The sequence below is a fragment of the Manis pentadactyla genome, chromosome 2 (assembly GCF_030020395.1).
Source record: "Manis pentadactyla isolate mManPen7 chromosome 2, mManPen7.hap1, whole genome shotgun sequence".
Lineage (NCBI taxonomy): Eukaryota > Metazoa > Chordata > Mammalia > Pholidota > Manidae > Manis > Manis pentadactyla.
Window position 1 is genome coordinate 32,764,207 of NC_080020.1, and position 21,535 is coordinate 32,785,741.

At 36.4% G+C, this 21,535-nt stretch overlaps 1 protein-coding gene and 1 long non-coding RNA gene across 5 annotated transcripts in view; both read right to left on the bottom strand.

Annotated features, from left to right (window-relative positions):
• The window catches only part of CLINT1 (clathrin interactor 1), a 79,241-nt gene that overhangs the window by 29,413 nt on the left and 28,293 nt on the right, over positions 1-21,535 (bottom strand). The gene's annotated exons all lie outside the window — the stretch shown is intronic.
• On the bottom strand, positions 983-11,737 carry LOC130680515 (uncharacterized). The gene is made up of 2 exons (XR_008993542.1): positions 11,218-11,737; positions 983-9,943 (listed from the first exon to the last, which is right to left on the bottom strand). It is a non-coding gene; the product is annotated as an uncharacterized LOC130680515 (long non-coding RNA).

Here is a 21,535-nt window from a genome sequence, read left to right on the forward strand (position 1 = left end):
GGCAAAATTGTTTTAATTCTCTTAATCTCAGTTTCCTTCAATGTAAAATGGGAATAAGTAAGAAGATTACAACACAGGGTAGCATATCAAATGGCACTTGTTAGCATAGTGTCTGAAATATGGGAAGTGCTCACTCAATAAATGTTAGCTGTTATTATTACTGGATATAATAATCACCTATTAGAATTTTAAATTAAGTAATATTTTTATAAGAAAAATAACTTTGAAAAGAATACCTTAAAATTAAGACATGAGATGGCAAAATGGTGGTTAAAACAAAATTTCTCATGTTTATATGGATTTTAAGAATTCAAAAACATTTTAATGAATGTGACATACTATAGTAGCATTCATTTGACATCTAAAGATCTAATTATTACTAAATAATTGTTATAACAGATGCCTCTGAATATAGAAATTCAAATCTTAACTTAAAGTTAAGTCTTAGGATTAGTGAGAAATCAGAATTTGGTAGCTATTACTTACATATATCCCATTTTTGCTGTATGGTTTTTCAGTCATCAAAAGTTCTATTTTTTAAATAAGGAAGGTTTAGTTGTAATTGGCACACAAATCTCTTTCTTACTGCAAATACTTTAATTTCTTACGTATAAGGAAGAGACTAATAGTTTTGAATCAAATTTTAAAGGAACCATTATACATATAAATATGACTTGCCATATCATACAATAAATCTAGCTTCTAAGATTTACATTCAGAATACTGTTCTACTAAGAAAGAAAAGCAAAATCCTATTAATGTTTTCAAATCTTAGAGAAAACTGCCTCCTAAAATATCAACGAGTTTGATAATACACATACAAATTATTTCCCTAAGACTAAAATAACTCCATAATCTCAACTGCCTCATTCAAAATTAAAGAGCATTAATGAGTGAATTTTCATAAAAATCCAGCAGTGATCCTGAAAATAATTTTATGTATAAATACAAAGGAATAATATTTTCTCCCTTATTTTGTCAACAACAAAACCAAAATAAAATAAAGGCAGTCAATAGCAGATTTGCAATTTAAGATGCTGCAAAATGATGGATTTCAGAATGCTTTTGTTTATCCTAGAGGCTGAAAAATGCGTGGCTTAGGCAGTTAGAAGTGTCAAAATGCAGCAGTGGGAATGAACAATAGCAATTAGGATTATAATTCACCCAAGCATTTCATTACCAAGAATGCACTTAAGATCTTTTTGCACTGTTTGAGGTCTTTTTGCACTGTTTAACTTGTTGGAGAACAAGATGAAAGGAGTTAATCTCTGGTCCACGTATATGAAATATTTTTGCTAGAGCTTTCCTAAATGTAGTAGCTTTCAGAACACTACTTTCCTTGTTCAAAATACAAAAGCCCCTGGTCAAGTGAGAAAGGGTTTCCCTAAACCCTTCACAACATTCTTAGCTGAAGGCCTGTGTTTTTGAGTGCTGTGTGTTTAGAGGGAGAGGTTGCATGCAGAAAGTCAGTAATTTAAGAATCTCCTTATTTCCTTGGTTGAAAACAAGGGGAATTATGTAAAATACCAACTTGCCATTAGAATACACCCACAATATAGTTATAAAATATCCACAGAAAGATATGGCAATAATAATAACAAAGAAAACAAAGTTAGAACACTTCCACAAAGAAGGGAATCAGTCTCTATTTTCAAGCAATTTTCCAAAGAAACGATTGCTTTCAAAAAGTGGAAAGAACTCCCTTAAAATGAGGTCTGATGGCATAAAGAACTCCAAAACAAAATATATTTTTAAACTGCACTTAATTCCTAAAACAAAACAAAACACTGTATAGTTTGGCCTTATTCCAGGTCATTTAAAAATAACTTTCTAAAAAGGTAAAATGGGATTTGATCCTTCCTTTCCCATGTTTTCTACTGCCCTCACAGTCCACGTCTACCCATAATTCCAGTGACCTTTTTAAAAAAGGAAAATAACCATTCCTCCCCGCTAAAAAAAAAAAAAAGTCCAGATGTGAAAGAAAAAAACTGCTAGTTTAACTCCTAAAACTTTCTATGATTGACACAAATTTTTTTATGACTGGATACTTCAGACACTAGAGGGGGCTCTCTCATCAGTTTTGTAAAAACACACATTTAGAAAAAGGTTTAGGATCTGTTCTGTAAACAAAATTACAGGAAATTACAAGGGAATGACCGAAGAGTGAGGAATATAAGCTGCTGCTCATGTTCTGAAGATTTTACCTTACAGCAATATTGAACCATTGATCTTCATAAGGATAAAATCTACAATTAAAATCATCCTTCATATATTTGTAAAACTGTTGACTGCTTACAAAGTGCTTTTACATACTTTGACATTTGCTCTTCACAACACCCCAGCAACAGGTAGGGCAAGACTGAGTGAGGGCCCAAGGAACGTACTTAACTTTATGCAGCCCAGAACCACTACACTGGCTCTTTAATGCCAACTGCTAAAAGTTACCAGCCTCACATTCTGTACACGTTTTTATGGCTGTGTGAACACAGCCAATGCTCAACTAGTCAAGGGTTGATTACTCCATTTGCAAATTACTATGTTCATTTTAGCACTCCTCTTTATTCCTCATTTTATGCTTATTTCACCAGTCACTACTGACAAAATATCAGTTATTTTACTTAATGATAACAGTTTGGGTACAGGTTTTAGAGGTAAAATTGGTTGAAAGTAAAAACAAAAATGGGGCTTTTACTTCTAGATGGTCATTGCTTCTAATCTCACCTTAAGAATAATCACTACAATGACAGACAAGAAAAAAACCTAGCTCTGACATTTTTCATGTCAAAAGCTCAAGAACTTACTTTGCTAAGACAAACTATACCAAGAGGAAAAGTATAGGTATAATCCATTTCCAACTTCTAACAAGAAACAAGGAAACTGAAACAGAGTGATATAATAAGAAATGTTTTCCCAGCTTGTCCTTTTAATTTTACTTCATTTTTTAAAAATGTAGTCAAATCGGTTTGTATTTTTAACATGGTTTCGCCTTTTTGTTTTAGACTTACTATAAACCTTTCATTCCCTCTGAGATCAAGAAAATATTAAGCAGTATCTTCTTTAAACCTTTAAATTTGTGTTTTGCTGTGTGCATACATACATCCACACTTAGAGTTGGAGAAACAGAAAAACAGAGGCAGTAAGAGACAGAGCAAAACAGCGTTCAAGTGATGCTTTTAAATAATGGTATTTTTTTCTTTATACTTTTGCTGTATTTTCCTGAACTTCTCCCCATGAATATTATATTGTAACCAAGGGAAACCCTTTAAATGCCATTAAAAATATAAACCAAGTACTGCATCACTACTAGTAACATTTTAACTATTTATAAGCAAATAACCATCACAGCAAACGAGTATTATTTGTACTTCCAATGTCTTGTTTTTTCAGGCTAATAAGTAGAGCAAACTAGTAACTAAAATATATATACTACATACTGAAATATGTATGCTAAGTGCTATGTGTGCAAAGCTTCAGAGAATAATTACTTAATATTGAAATTAACATGACTTAAAAAATTGTTAGATAGGAATGCTTTCTGACATTAAAATCTGTATTTAAATCACCCCACTCTCAATGCCACAAAGATTTCAGAAGATAACTTTTATGATATAGGTAAAACTATTATGATACCTATGAAGTATCAATGTATGAAAAAGCTTTATAATAATAATAATAAAAAAACACCCATAAAATGAACTCAGAAGACAAAGTATTCTTAGGTAACAAGTTCTTTTTTTTAATGTTTGTTCTTTCTTTCTTCTGCTTTTTCTTTTTTTAATGTTTCTAGAGAAAACATTGGGGAAATAGTTTTAACAATACTTCCTCTTAAAAGCTTGATAATGGACAATGTGATACTCATTTTTCATCAGGGGATGGCCTTCATAACAGTACCCTTATTTTACAGGTTTAATATTCATAGTTTAAAACCAAGTTATATGTTATTACAGCCCGGTGGATGGTATTAATTTATGGCCAACAACCAAGAAGTCTCGTACTCCTAAATTCATCACATACATTAACTTTAGTTGTTAAAATCTGAAACAAAATCTGAGGCTGTCACAGAAATGGTCTGGGGAGGTGGAAAACGGATTCATCCACTTGGCTGGATATTTGCTACCCATCAAAAAAGTCTTGTCTTTGTCTGAAAGTGAAACACAAAGCAATGAGAAATGTCTTCACAAGCAGTGGTTCCATAGAAGAATCAGTGTTGCTAAAACAAGTATTATATTTGATTATATAGTATCTTAATTATAAAATAGCTCAAGTGCTAAGACAAGGAATAGATTTCAGTACTCTCTTCACACCATAAGAGAACTAATAAAATAAATACTGGCAAGTACAGAAGAAACAAGCATAACAAACCTAAGCTTGGCCACTTTCTCTCCAGTGCTGCCATGCTGTCATTACCAGCAACAAACCCCTCTACCAAAAAAATAATATATTATTTTTGAATGAGAGGGAGAATATATTTAATAGCAACTCCTTAGTAGAGAACTTAAACAGATGGTCAAACTTTGTTAGGTCTTCTAATTCCAAAGTCCACTTTTTGTTACAGATTCTGCCCTAAATTAGAGAATTAGTAGTATCATCTAACCTAAAATAAAAAACCCTTTAAGTTAATATATACGATGATATCACAAATTATGCTACTAAAAGAACTAAATGCAGAATTAATGTTTAAAAAGATGTATTTTCAGGCATGGAAATAACATTTTCTTTGGTTTTAGTAAATATTAAGTACAAACTATCCAACTGAAAAGGAGGAAGCCAATGTATCCTTCTTAAACACACATACTCTTAGAAAGTAAGATAAAGAAAATATCAGTTAGAAAAACTGAAATAGAAGACACCTAAAATCTTATGCTCTTTTTCCATTCTTCTGCAGTAACAAGATTTCAGAAAAGAATAACCTGGTTACTGAAGAAACATACACCCTATTTCAATCCACTTATGCTGCAAGTATGTGGGATGCTCATGTGCATATTATTTATGACTTTTGAGTATTTACACAGAGGAACTATGCTGGATTATGCACCTTCTGTTTCCCTCTTTACTTTTTAAGAGGAGACATTAAAATGCTAGATGCTGAAACATGAAACTTCCTTTTTTAAAATAACCATCAAGAATTTTCACTGAAATATTTATACCTCATCCTGTAGCTGTTACTGTAAAAAAAAAAAAAAAACAAATAAATATTAAAAAGTAATTTATTGCCAGATTTTATTGAGGGAGGGAGTCCCACAGACCTTTTAAAAACTTCTACTTTTAGAATAATTTTGGATACCTGAAGATCAAAGTACATAGTGTAACTGTATACCTAAAACATTTAAAAAATACAATAAACTGCCTAAGTCCAAACTCAAGCTGCCTGCCTAAAAGACATTAAAACCACAGAAAATTTATTAATATTCAATAATACCACTTCAATTGTTTCCTCCCCTCCCAATGTAAAACTACCCCTACCTGATGTAACTGTTTTTGAAATTCTATTTAAGTTCTAAGAAAATTAAGGACTCTATACTCTTTTCTAAGCCAAAAGCTGTTCTCACACCACTTTTACAACCAAGTTCTTTGATCCATTCTGATAAATGTTGGCCTTCAATTTCAGTAATAGTTGAGTCTAGTATTATCACAGGGGTGGGAGAATTGAACTACAAAATTTTCTTTTTTTTTTTGAGAGGGCATCTCTCATATTTATTGATCAAATGGTTGTTAACAACAATAAAATTCTGTATAGGGGACTCAATGCACAATCATTAATCAACCCCAAGCCTAATTCTCAACAGTCTCCAATCTTCTGAAGCATAACGAACAAGTTATTACATGGTGAACAGTGCAAGGGCAGTCATATCACAGAAACGTTCGGTTTTGATCACGCATCCTGAACTATAAACAATCAAGTCAGATATGATTATTCATTTGATTTTTATACTTGATTTATATGTGAATCCCACATTTCTCCCTTATTATTATTATTTTTTAATAAAATGCTGAAGTGGTAGGTAGATACGAGATAAAGGTAGAAAACATAATTTAGTGCTGTAAGAGGGCAAATGTAGATGATCAGGTCTGTGCCTATAGACTAAGTATTAATCCAAGCTAGACAAGGGCAACAAAACATCCACGGATGCAGAAGATTTCTCTCAAAACATTGGGGGTGAGGTTCTAAGCCTCACCTCTGTTGATCCCCAATTTCTCACCTGATGGCCCCCCTGTGACTGTGCCTGTCTTAGGTTTGAACTACAAAATTGTTATTATTCTTTTTTCCTATTACTGAACACTGTTGATTGATATGGCCCAATATTCTTATAATCTTAAATATTTAGATTTGTAGTACATTTGTACTACTTCCAGATAAAGTAGGAAGTAATTCTATAAAACTATTTTCTACAAAAGTATTTTTCAGTTCTTTTGGCGGGGGGGGGGGGGGGTAGTAGGGGTCCACAGGAAGCAAAGGAACACTGAACACTATTCTGAAGGTAGAAAAAACTGTTAAGAATATACCCCTAACATTTCTGAAAGATTACTTTAGACCTCTGTGTATCTCCCAAAATTAAAAAAATGAAAATGTTTACATCTCCCAGACTCCATCAACAGTCGAACTATCCTGTGCATATTATATTTCTTCAACACAGGTTAACCAGTATTTACATTCACCAAGTTTTACTTCTCAGGTAAGAAATTTTTGCATGGCAGAACACTTCTCATCATTTTTTTTACTGATTCCATACAGATTTGATTGTATTATCATTCCAAGACACCATCAAACTTGATGTGTTCCTGTCTAAAAATATGTCAAGCTTCTATTTTCTGTCTGTGAAGCATCGTTTTCTTAGGCTCTGCCACACTCACCGCCAGTACTGGAGGTTGGCTTATACTCTTGAGTCCTTTTCCAAAAGATGTTAATTTGTTACCACAGCCCCAGAACTGGAACACAATGAAGCTGAGCTGCAAGGTGGATGCCTGTGTCAGGCTAACTAGGTGACATAATCCCCATGTACAAGTCAGATTGATTCATAAAGACACTACACATTATTTTCTGTTAACAAATCTACACCAGTTTTAAAAATTCAAAATTTTGAGCAGAGAAATTCAAAATTTTGAACAGAAAAATAAAGTATCTATTGTGTTTTAGAAAGGAGAACAGTTACAGGAAGGAAATGTAATGCAAAAAAAATTAAAGACTTTCATCAGTAATTGACATTAGCTCATTTATAACACTTTCTCTTTTAATCTCTAAAAATACCCATTATAGATAGATTATCAGTATTCCAAGCTTGAAAACTAGTATCCCAAATCCACATAATTTCAAATTGTGTATTAGAGAAATACTTGTTCCCCTTGTTTATGGAAAAGCTTACCTAAACATTTTAGAAAGATTTCCAGTATTGATTCATTACCAGTTTGCATGGCCTGTAACTACCCAGATTCCACCTAAGATATCTGAGATTCCTAACAATTGGCATGTTCCTCATTTAAGTAAAAAGTTGTTTTAAAATGTAGTGAGAAGTAATGAGTCCTATTTTTCCCCCAGAAAAACCCCAACAAACCCCACAAAAAATCATTATTGTATGGTTTACATAGAATCCAGTCAAGAAATATTATATGAATAATCATTAATGAAATAAATACTCCACATTTAGTTACTAATGGTAACATTTAGTTACTCCACATTTAGTACAAACTATGTACCAGACTAGAATGTATACATAAATTAGCAGTGAAAGATAAGACATATAGAAGCAGTGACTAAAATACCCCATTTTATATAAAAAGTCATTAGATGTTCTAATCCAACATGAAGTCTTTTGGGAAACACTAGAAACCACATATAATTATTTCAATGCCTCTAAAAATATAGGAATTGATCCAAAACAGAAAATACTTAAACCAGGATGGTATTTGGATTTCTGCCCCTCAAAAGCCTGTCATTTAATTCTTTTTCTCAAAAGGTACCGACCTTTTGATCACTATTGAGTGTGACTTAAACTGGCAACTTTTCAAGGAAATAGCTCAGTAATTTATGAAACAGATGTTCAAGAAAAACTACATGAATGAGATAAGCCAAGAAAAACATCCTGATGTCCACAACTAAATTATGACCTGGGGGAGGAAGAAACTATAAAACTATTTCCCTTTCCTTACAACTTTAGTGGTTAGCAATACCATATAAAATAACCCATTTGATAGCAGTCCTTTTCAGGCATTAAAATGGGCCTTGAGTCCAGGAACTGTTCCAAAACACAAGGCCACACTAAAGAAAAATATTGCACATTTATATATTTTCATAATCTCCTTCATCTTTTATAAAAGGCTTTTCATGGAGAAGCAAAATGTATATTACTGTATGTATTAGAAATTAATAATCTTGTCTCTGATCCCTGTATGAATTAACCACTCTGTGTCTTAGTTTCCTCACATGCAAGGTAGTTCCTATGTTTTAAAGAGATTAAATGAAATGGTATGTGTAAAGCATTTAGCAGACTTGGTTGTTTTTCTGCAGTATTTTTTTCCATCTTGAAAATATTCTTTATATGGTACCTTACAGTAGACTGGCCTAATTCTTATTACTCACCCACATCTCATTCATTGGTGCAGAACTTTACAGTCACAGTAACGAGCACCCTATCTGACCCACAGTGTAGACATGGAAATGAAGAATTTGAGGACATAACTATATAGCAAGGCAGAAATGACTCTATTACTAAAAAATGGTCAAAGAGCTAGAAATGAGTATCACTAAGAGACAGGACAAGTGTCTCTTAATACAAGCCTTGGCACAGAACAATGGCTATTTTATGTATAATAGAGTACGTATTTTGAAGTTCACGTTCCTTAATGATTTTGGTACACCACCAACTGTGAACTAGGGTTTTATTTTATGTTATGTATCAATTCCTCCTTTAGTGGTAATCTGAAATCATCTGATAAAATAAAAAGTCTCTAATTTCTTTTGGATTCACTGAACTAACTCATTCATATCAACTACTGGAATCACACATCACAAAGCAAATTATGCCAAAGACTTCTAAGCTGTTATAGTAAGACGGGAAATTATCTGGCGTGACATTTGTATTTACAATTTAAGATATCAAAAGCTGTAGAATTCTGGGCTTTCAAAATGCCAAAAATAAGGTCTATGAAACTCACTTGATGGGACTACCTGACTCAATAAAGGATTTCAGAAGAGCTACAACACCCATTTTTGTGCCTTCTTCCCTTTCCAAGGGCATAAATATTATATACAGAAATGTCTGGAAGGCTATAGGTCTTGACGGTTTATATGGAAGCCTTTCTACTCTCTCTAGCACAGGTGCTGCTGTCACCATGACCTGACAGCGGATGTCAGGCTTAAAAAAAGCTGCCCCAACAAAGGCTAGCCCTATGATACCAAGGAGTTTTATTCCAGAGAGGAATTCTGATAACAATAAGATTTGAAGAGGGGATGTTCTATGGCTGATATGTATGTTCCAGGAAAGCAGGATGGAAAGCTGTTTCCAAATTGTAGCACCAATGGTGCCTGGAACAATGTTGCAACACAACAGGCTGAGGCAGCCTCCACTTGAACATTTTTTTTCCTTTCATGACCACAGAAAAAAAGTCTCACAACACAAAATTGTATGGACACTAACCACTAAAAACAAGCCTCATGAGAGGTGAGACAGAGGCTTCCTCCTAAAACAGCATTTAATATAAAAATATAAATAATACGACTAAACCTGAAAGAGCAACAGGAAAGAGGGCTGAGCCAAACTGCGTACACCTGGAGAAATGAATAAACCTCACAGAACAGGGTAACGTACCAAAGCCGTGGCCTGGCAGGACCCAAGCCCTTCCCTCACCCCAGCTCACCAGCAGGAGGAAGAGAAATGGAGCAGAAAGGGAGTGGAGGCCTGGGACTGCTGAATACCTAACTCTGGAGATCTCCTCTGGGAGCACAAACCTACATTTCATGGTGCTTTCATGGTACTCTTGTGATTAGGGTGTTGGAAAGCTAAGACAGGCAGAATACCTGGAGAGACTGAGATTCCAGACACTTGTGGAACGCAGGTATCCATATCCGGCTGCTCTGGGACAAAAGAAAGGTGGGCAGTCTGAGAGACTTCCTAACAGCGAGAGGGCTGCTAAAGGGGCAAGGATTGCACAGAGCTTACTGCACAGGAGGAATGACAGGTAGACAAAATTGATGGGTGCACTCTGCCCAGCAGGTTGGGATCCTTCTCGATCTTCAGGTGCTCCAACTCTCTGGCTGGCTACACAGTTTCAAAGATCCCCTCTGTGATATACAGACTACTACGCCTTTCTCCCGGCCATCCCTACCTGGTTAGCAAATCAGCGAATCCTACCCTGGCATTAGGCCAGCCAGAGGGAAGCCCCATTTGCAGCAACTACTAACGCAAAGCACAGAGGCTTATTATACCTGTGTGCTGGGCCCACTGGTTCTGGTGGTGGAGGCAGGCATAGCAGCCAGGAAGCAGGAAACAGCTCTTTCCTCCCCCCAAGCACCAACACTGCTTCCCTGAGACCCCCAACGTTGCTTCAGGGGCTGAAGAGCTCCAGAGAGCAGAGCTTCTGGGCACTAGAGAGCACCATGTACAAATATGAAATGACAAAGAAACGTGGTTCAAAGTAAAATTATGAGTACAACACCTGAGACAGATTAAAATGAAATCGACCTCATGAATCTTCCTGAAAGGGATTTCAAAACAAAAATTATTAACATGCTCATGGAAGTACAGAAAAATATTAAAAACTCAGGAATGAATTCCAGTTGGCGATCCAATCGTTGAAGAGCACAATGGAGGGTATTAAAAGCAGATTAGATACAGTGGAGGAGACGATAAATAAAAGAGAAACTACAGAAGAGGAATACAAAGAAGCTGAGGCACAGAGAGAAAAAAGGATCTCCAAAAACGAAAGAATATTGAGAGAACTGTGTGACCAATCCAAGCGGAACAATATTCGCATTATAGGGATACCAGAAGAAGAAGAAGAGAGAGAGAGAAAGGGATGGAAAGTGTCTTTGAGGAGGCAGTTGCTGAAAACTTCCCCAATCTGGAGAAGGAGATAGTCTCTCAGGCCATGGAGATCCAGAGATCTCCCAACACAAAGGACCCAAGGAAGACAACACCAAGACACATAGTAATTAAAATGGAAAAGATCAAAGACAAGGACAGACTGTTAAAAGCAGCCAAGGAGAGAACTAAGATCACATACAAAGGAAAGCCCATCAGGCTAACATCAGACTTCTCAGCAGAAACCTTACAGGCCAGAAGGGAGTGCCATGATGTATTTAATGCCATGAAGCAGAAGGGCCTGGAACCAAGATTACTTTATCCGGCAAGATTATCATTTAAATTTGAAGGGGAGATTAAACAATTTCCAGATAAGCAAAAGCTAAGAGAATTTACTTCCCACAAACCATCTCTACAGTCTATTTTGGAGGGACTGCTATAGATGGAAGTGTTCCTAAGGTTGAATAGCTGTCACCAGACACAATAAAACCACAGTAAAGAAGGTAGAACAGCTAATTACGAAGCAAATGCAAAATTAAACTAACTATCCCCAAAGTCAATCAAGGGATAGACAAAAAGTACACAATTTGATACCTAATATATAAAGAAAGACGTAGGAAGAAAAAGGAGGAGAAATAGAAAAGAACCTTTAGATTGTGTTTGTAACAGCATACTAAGTGAGTTAAGTTAGGCTCTCGGATAGTAAGGAAAGTAACCTGGAACCTTTGGTAACCACAAATCTAAAGCCTGAAATGGTAATAACTACATACCTATCGATAATCACCAAATGTAAAAGGACTGAATGCACCAATCAAAAGACACAGAGTCACTGAATGGATAAAAAAAACAAGACCCATCTATATGCTGCTTACAAGAGACTCACCTCAAACTCAAAGACATACAAAGACAAAAAGTCAAGGGATGAAAAAAGATATTTCAAGCGAACAATAGGGAGAAAAAAGCAGGTGTTGCAGTACTAGTATCAGACAAAATAGACTTCAAAACAAAGAAATTAACAAGTGATAGAGAAGGACATTACATAATGATAAAGGGCTCAGTCCAACAAGAGGATATAACCATTATAAATATATATGCACCCAACACAGGAGCACCAGCATATGTGAAACAAATACTAACAGAACTAAAGGAGAAAACAGAACGCAATGCATTCATTTTAGGAGACTTCAACACACCATTCACTCCAAAGGACAGATCCACCAGACAGAAAATAAGTAAGGACACAGAGGCACTGAACAACACACTGGAACAGATGGACCTAACAGACATCAATAGAACTCTACATCCAAAAGCAACAAGATACACATTATTCTCAAGTGCACATGGAACATTTTCCAGAATAGACCACATACTAGGCCACAAAAGGAGCCTCAGTAAATTCAAGAAGACTGAAATTCTACCAACCAGCTTTTCAGACCACAAAGGTATAAAACTAGAAATAAATTGTGCAAAGAAAGCAAAAAGGCTCATAAACACATGGAGGCATAACAACACGCTCCTAAACAGTCAATGGATCAACGACCAAATTAAAATGGAGATCCAGCAATATACGGAAATTAATGACAACAACAACACAAAGCCCCAACTTCTGTGGGACGCAGTGAAAGCAGTCTCAAGAGGAAAGTAAATAGCACTCCAGGCATATTTAAAGAAGGAAGAACAAACCCAAATGAATAGTCTAACACCACAATTATCGAAATTGGAAAAGGAAGAACAAATGAGGCCTAAAGTCAGCAGAAGGAGGGACATAATAAAGATCAGAGAAGAAATAAACAAAATTGAGAAGAATAAAACAATAGAAAAAAAATCAATGAAACCAAGAGCTGGTTGTTTGAGAAAATAAACAAAATAGATAAGACTCTAGCCAGACTTATTAAGAGAAAAAGAGAATCAACACACATTAACAAAATCAGAAATGAGAAAGGATACATCACAACGGATCCAAAAGAAATACAAAGAATAATTTGAGACTACCATGAAAATCTATATGCTAACAAGCTGGAAAACCTAGAAGAAATGGACAACTTCCTAGAAAAATACAACCTTCCAAGACTGACCAAGGAAGAAACACAAAATCTGAACAAACCAATTACCAGCAAAGAAATTGAAGCGGTAATCAAAAAACTGCCCAAGAACAAAACCCCCAGGCCAGACGGATTTACCTCGGAATTTTATCAGACATACAGAGAATATGTAATACCCATTCTCCTTAAAGTTTTCCAAAAAATAGAAGAGGAGGGAATACTCCCAAACTCATTCTATGAAGCCAACATCACCCTAATACCAAAACCAGGCAAAGACACCACCAAAAAAGAAAATTACAGACCAATATCCCTGATGAACGTAGATGCAAAAATACTCAACAAAATATTAGCAAACTGAATTCAAAAATACATCAAAAGGATCATACACCATGACCAAGTGGGATGCATCCCAGGGATGCAAGGATGGTACAACATTCGAAAATCCATCAACATCATCCACCACACGGACAAACACCAAATGATCATCTCGATAGATGCTGAAAAAGCATTCGACAAAATTCAACATCCATTCATGATAAAAACTCTCAACCAAACGGGCATAGAGGGCAAGTACCTCAACATAATAAAGGCCATCTATGATAAACCCACAGCCAACATCATACTGAACGGTGAAAAGCAGAAAACTTTTCCTCTGAGATCGTTAACTAGACAGGGATGCCCATTCTCCCAACTGTTATTTAACATAGTACTGGAGGTCCTAGCCACGGCAAAGAAATACAAGGAATCCAGATTGGTAAAGAAGAAGTTAAACTGTCACTATTTGCAGATGACATGATATTGTACATAAAAAACCCTAAAGACTCCACTCTAAAACTACTAGAACTGATACTGGAATACAGCAAAGTTGCAGGATACAAAATTAACACACAGAAGTCTGTGGCTTTCCTATACACTAACAATGAACTAATAGAAAGAGAAATAAGGAAAATAATTCCATTCACAATTGCATCAAAAAGAATAAAATACTTAGGAATAAACCTTACCAAGGAAGTGAAAGACCTGTACCCTGAAAACTATAAGACACTCTTAAGAGAAATTAAAGAGGGCACTACAAAAGGAAACTCAGCCCATGCTCTTGGCTAGGAAGAATTAATATCGTCAAAAAGGCTATTCTGCCCAAAGCAATATACAGATTTGATGCAATCCCTATCAAATTACCAACAACATTCTTCAACGAACTGGAACAAATAGTTCAAAAATTCATATGGAAACACCAAAGACCCCGAATAGCCAAAGCAATCCTGAGAAGGAAGAATAACGTGGGGGGCATATCACTCCCCAACTTCAAGCTCTACTACAAAGCCACAGTAATCAAGACAGTTTGGTACTGGCACAAGAACAGAGTCACAGACCAGTGGAACAGAATAGAGACCCCAGATATTAGTCCAGACATATATGGTCAATTAATATACAATAAAGGAGTCATGGACTTACAATGGGGAAATAACAGCCTCTTTAACAGATGGTGCTGGCAAAACTGGACAGCTACATGTAAGAGAATGAACTGGATCACTGTCTAACCCCATACACAAAAGTAAATTCGAAATGCATCAAAGACCTGAATGTAAGTCTTGAAACCATAAAACTCTTAGAAAAAAACATAGGCAAAAATCTCTTGGACATAAACATGAGTGACTTCTTCATGAACATATCTCCCCGGGCAAGGGAAACAAAAGAAAAAATGAACAGCTGGGACAACATCAAGCTGAAAAGCTTCTGTACAGCAAAGGACACCATCAATAGAACAAAAAGGTACCTACAGTATGGGAGAATATATTCATAAATGACAGATCCGATAAAGGGTTGACATCCAAAATATATAAAGAGCTCACGCACCTCAACAAACAAAAAGCAAATAATCCAATTAAAAAATGGACAGAGGAGCTGAACAGACAGTTCTCCAAAGAAGAAATTCAGATGGCCAACAGACACATGAAAAGATGCTCTACATCGCTTGTCATCAGAGAAATGCAAATTAAAACCACAATGAGACATCACCTCATACCAGTAAGGATCGCCACCATCCAAAAGACAAACAACAACAAATGTTGGCGAGGTTGTGGAGAAAGGGGTACCCTCCTACACTGCTGGTGGGAATGTAAATTAGTTCAACCACTGTGGAAAGTAGTATGGAGGTTCCTCAAAATGCTCAAAATAGACTTACCATTTGACCCAGGAATTCCACTTGTAGGAATTTACCCTAAGAATGCAGCAGCCCAGTTTGAAAAAGACAGATGCACCCCTATGTTTATTGCAGCACTATTTACAATAGCGAAGAAATGGAAGCAACCTAAGTGTCCATCAGTAGATGAATGGATAAAGAAGATGTGGTACATATACACAATGGAATATTATTCAGCCATAAGAAGAAAACAAATCCTACCATTTGCAACAACATAGATGGAGCTAGAGGGTATTATGCTCAGTGAAATAAGCCACGCAGAGAAAGACAAGTACCAAATGATTTCACTCATCTGTGGAGTATAAGAACAAAGAAAAACTGAAGGAACAAAACAGCAGCAGAATCACAGAACCCAAGAATGGACTAACAGTTACCAAAGGGAAAGGGACTGGGGAGGATGGGTGGGAAGGGAGGGATAAGGGCAGGGAAAAAGAAAGGGGGCGTTACGATTAGCATGTATAATGTCAGGGAGGCAGAGGGAGGGCTGTGCAACACAGAGAAGACAAGTAGTGAATCTACAGCATCTTACTATGCTGATGTATAATAACTGTAATGGGGCTTCTGGGGGGGGACTTGGTGAAGGGGGAGTCTAGTAACCATAATGTTCTTCATGTAACTGTAGATTAATGATAATAAAATGAATGAAAATATAGAAAGAAATGAAGAGAGAAAGATAATAAAATGAATAAAAATAAAGAAAAGGAAGGAGGGAGGGAGGGAAGGAAGGAGGAAAGGAGGGAGGAAAGGAAGAAGGAAGGAAGGAAGGAGGAGGGAGGGAGGGAGGAAGGAAGGGCATCCAGATTGGCAAGGAAGAAGTTAAACTGTCCCTGTTTGCAGATGACATGAAATTGTACATTAAAAAAACCCTAAAGAATCCACTCCAAAACTACTAGATGTAATATCTGAATTCAGCAAAGTTGCGGGATACAAACTTGATATGCAGAAATCTGTTGCATTCCTATACAGTAATGATGAACCAGCAGAAAGAGAAATCAGGAAAATAATTCCATTCACAGTTGCATCAAAAAGAATAAAATCCCTAGGAATAAACCTAACCAAGGTAGTAAAAGACCTATACTCTGAAAACTACAAGACACTCAAGAGAGAAATTAATGAAGATACCAATAAATGGAAACACATCCCGTGCTCATGAATAGGAAGAATTAATACTGCCAAAATGGCCATACTGCCTAAAGCAATCTACAGATTCTATGCAATTCGTATCAAAATACCAACAGCATTCTTCAATGAACCATAGCAAATAGTTCTAAAATTCATATGGAACCACAGAAGACCCCGAATAGCCAAAGCAATCCTGAGAAGGAAGAATAAAGCCGGTGGAATTATGCTCCCCAACTTCAAGCTCTACTACAAAGCCACAGTAATCAAGACAATTTGGTACTGGCACAAGAACAGAACGATAGACCAATGCAACAGAATAGAGAGCCCTGATATAAACACAACCACATATGGTCAGTTAATATACGATAAAGGAGCCATGGACATACAATGGGGAAATGACAGCCTCTTTAACAACTGGTGTCGGCAAAACTAGACAACTACATGTAAGAGAATGAAACTGGATTACTGTCTAACCCCATATTCAAAAGTAAACTCAAAATGGATTAAAGACTTGAATGTAAGTCATGAAACCATAAAACTGTTAGAAGACAACATAGGCAAACATCTCCTGAATATAAGCATCAGCAGCTTCTTCCTGAATGCATCTCCTTGAGCAAGGGAAACAAAAGCAAAAATGAACACATGGGACTACATCAAACTAAAAAGCTTCTGTATGGCAAAGGACACCATCAACAGAACAAAAAGGGATCCTACAGTATGGGAGAATATCTTTGTAAATGACATATCCGACAAGGGGTTAACATCCAAAATATATAAAGAACTCACACACCTCAACATCCAAAAGGCAAATAATCTGATTAACAAATGAGCAGAGGATATGAAGAGACAGTTTTCCAAAGAAGAAATGCAGATGGCCAACAGACACATGAAAAGATGCTCCACACATCACTAATTATCAGGGAAATGCAAATTAAAATCACAATGAGATATCATCTCACACCAGTAAGGATGACCATCATCGAAAAGACTAAGAACAACAAATGCTGGCAAGGATGCAGAGAAAGGGGAACCCTTCTACACTGCTGGTGGGAATGTAAGATAGTTTAACCATTGTGGAAAGCAATATGGAGGTTCCTCAAAAAACTAAAAACAGAAATACCATTTGACCTGGGAATCCCACTCCTTGGAATTTATCCAAAGAATACAAGTTCTCAGACTCAAAAAGACATATGCCCCCCTATGTTTATTGCAGCACTTTTTACAATAGCCAAGATATGTAAGCAACCTAAGTGTCCATCAGTAGATGAATGGATAAAGAATATGTGGTCCACATACACAATGGAATACTATTCAGCCATAAGAAATTCTACCATTTGCAACAACATGGATAGAGCTGGAGGGTATTATGCTCAGTGAAATAAGCCAGGTGGAGAAAGACAAGGGCCAAATGATTTCCCTCATTTGTGGAGTATAACAACGAGGCAAAACTGAAGGAAGAAAATAGCCCCCGACTCAGACTCCAAGAAGGGACTAGTGGTTACCAAAGGGGAGGGGTTTGGGTGGGCGGGTGGGGAGGAGGGAGGGAGAAGGGGATTGAGGGGTATAATGTTTAGTACACATGGTGTGGGGGATCACAGGGAAAACAGTGTAGCACAGAGAAGACAAAAAGTGGATCTGTGGCATCTTACTACAGATGGACCCATACATTTGGGTATGGGTGTGGACTTACATGGGTAAATGTAGTAATCACATTGTTTTTTCAAGTGAAACCTTTATAAGAGTGTTTATCAATAATACCCTAATAAAAAAAATACCTTAATAAAAAATATATTTTAAAAAAAGGCAAAAAAAAACGGATCTGTGGACAAAGCCTACAAAGAAAAAAACCTATGAAAACAGTGTTGGGGGGAGGAGGAGCACATCTATTTATAATTTTATTTATACAATGAAAAATTTCATCCTTTCTTTTTTTTATTTTTAAGGAAAGAAAAACAACTCTTCACTTGCTGGGGAACTGTACAATGGCTGGGCTGATTGAATTCTGCTGAGGATCAGCTTCCACTTCCCTGGCTCAGCAGCCTGTGTGTTGTATCAGTGCGGTGTCTGCATATATAAAAGCTTTCTGAAAAGACAGCTTTGGCGGGAGGGCCAGAAGGTAAGGGTGTCAAGTTGCTCTCTGACTCTTGGCAAGCTGCAGAACACTGCTGCCTCAACAGAACACTATTCCCTAGGAATGCCAGACTCATCCCAAAACTACTTCCTATTTCCAGCTGTTTTGTTTTGTTTCTTTTGTTTTTGTTTTCTTAAATCATGTTAACTTTTAAAATCTCCATTTTTATTTTCTTCTAAAACAGTACTCTCATTTTGTGAAAAATACTCTAGAAGTATTAATAGGTATTATGTGAGAAAAGCGTTCTATGATAAGGTTTGGGAAATGTTACATAAAACAAAAGTAACTTTATTACTTCAACAATTCTCAGAGACTTTACTAGTCTAATGTGCATTGGTGAATCTCCAAGAGAGGACTACATTAAACATCTCCACAACTTTGGGAACAGCATACCTTTTCTCTAGAGCTATTTGTAAGGGTCCCCAAAACCCACTTCAGTACAAACTATTTTCTAAAATTGCCTTTTTCAAACTTCCAAAAATACTGTCCGATTTTACCTTTCATCTTACCATTCTTGTTTTTAACTTACTTTTTATTTCTTACCTAATTAATAGCTTTTCCTTTAACCTCTAATGTTTTTAAACTCTTATCTGTTGGATGACTGTCAGCCTTTTATCTTGATTTATATCTCATTTATTTTTATTGTATTTTAAAAAACTCCTAATTGATCTTTACTGTTGATGTTAGTTTTCCATCTTGTTTGAGTCTCATCTGTCTTACTCTTTCTGTATCGTTTTTTCCACTGGGTTTAAAAAATGTTTAAACTTTATTCTAATCCCTTCAGTTTTTTATTTTTAGTTTTAAGTTTTAATTTCTTAATCCTCAGTTAATAATCCTATGTGAAATATCTGTCTTGTTTTCCTGCATATTTTATTTTTTGATATTTTTATAAAGAACAGCTAACCAAATAAAAATGGGGCAAAGAGCTCAGAAAAAGAGACAATGGCCTCTCTCCACAGCCCCTTAATGTTCATACCAGCAGCAGCATGCAGAGGCAACATTTTTCATAAGGATCAATTAAATGCACATATGAGATGCTGAAAAAGAAATGAGATTTATCAAGTTCCAAGGGCAAAAAATTGTTCTTACAAATTAGGCTCCTTTTTAACAATAAAATGTTAGTTTCTATGTACTTGAGAAGTATCAACATGAAGGTCAGCTTCACTATGTTTCTTTCTGAAAAATGATCTCAGGGCACACCATAAAGCTGGGCAGGCTGCATGCATTCGTTGAGATGTTTGGAGTCATCTCTGGGAGCCTTTTGCCTTGCCTAATTCCCATTAATTTCCTAGACCTGTTCATTCGGCATTAAAAATACAGGCACTCTCCTCTAGCCTAGACTCCTAACAAAAGCCATTTATTAATCTATTTCAGGAGTATTTTCTTTTTACTAATCCTCTAAATCATCACCAGATTCACCAGGCTAACATTAAATGTTGGCCATGTTAGTCCATCACAAATTCACCACCACCTTCCCGTCCACACTGTTCTCCTGCATCAGAGGACCGTACCATCCAGGGCTTTGGCTTGATTGTCATCACTATTGATGACTTCTCTCTGCTCTTCCTATTCAGCACTTCCTATTCATACATTCCCTGGCCTTTTCAACTCTATTTCCTAGTCTGTTATCTCTCAGACATGTCCATCCCCTTCTTCCTACCTATACTGCTGCTACCTTTTTCCATGGTCACCACCATATCTCACCTGGATTATTGCCAACAACTTTGTAACTAGTGTTTCTGCTGCTCCTCTATCTCCTACCAGGCTGGAGTCAAAGTAAACTCTTGCTGGAATAAAAATCCTATCTAAGTGAGCTTCCATTTGAAATCCAGCAAAGGCTTCTTTACTACCTTTAAGATGAAGTCCAAGTTCCTTAACACAACAAAAAGGCCCTTCATATGAGATACCAATTCATTTCTTCAGTCCTATTATTGTCATTCTCAATTCCAGGTGTTTACACAGGTGGTTCTGTTTCTAAGTACTCCGCCCACCCATTTTGCTCCCACCTAATTCTCCCTCATGATCAGATTTTAGCTTAAGTGCCACTTCCTCCAAGAAATCTTTAATTCTGGGGGATGTGCCTATGTGCTCTTTGTAGCATGCTGTGTTTTCTATTATCTTGAACTAAAACTAAAACCAGCATACTATACCACTGGACCAAATACCAGAGCACTTAAAGTGTCTCACTCACTTAAAGATCCCCAGTGCCTGATTCTACAGTATGGGAGAATATATTTGTAAATGACATATCTGACAAGGGGTTAACATCCAAAATATATAAAGAACTTACACGCCTCACCCAAAAGCATATAACCCGATTAACAAATGAGCAGAGGATATGAAGAGACAGTTCTTCAAAGAAGAAATGCAGATGGCCAACAGACACATGAAAAGATGCTCCACATCACTAATTATCAGGGAAATGCAAATTAAAATCACAATGAGATATCATCTCACACCAGTAAGGATGGCCATCATCGAAAAGACTAAGAACAACAAATGCTGGCGAGGATGCAGAGAAAGGGGAACCCTTCTACACTGCTGGTGGGAATGTAAGATAGTTTAACCATTGTGGAAAGCAATATGGAGGTTCCTCAAAAAACTAAAAACAGAAATACCACTTGACCTGGGAATCCCACTCCTTGGAATTTATCCAAAGAATACAAGTTCTCAGACTCAAAAAGACATATGCACCCCTATGTTTATTGCAGCACTTTTTACAATAGCCAAGATATGTAAGCAACCTAAGTGTCCATCAGTAGATGAATGGATAAAGAATATGTGGTACACATACACAATGGAATACTATTTAACCATAAGAAACAAATTCTACCATTTGCAACAACATGAATGGAGCTGGAAGACATTTTGCTCAGTGTAATAAGCCAGGTGGAGAAAGACAAGGGCCAAATGATTTCCCTCATTTGTGGAGTATAACAACGAAGCAAAACTGAAGGAACAAAATAACAGCAGACTCAGAGACTCCAAGAAGGAACTAGTGGTTACCAAAGGGGAGGGGTGT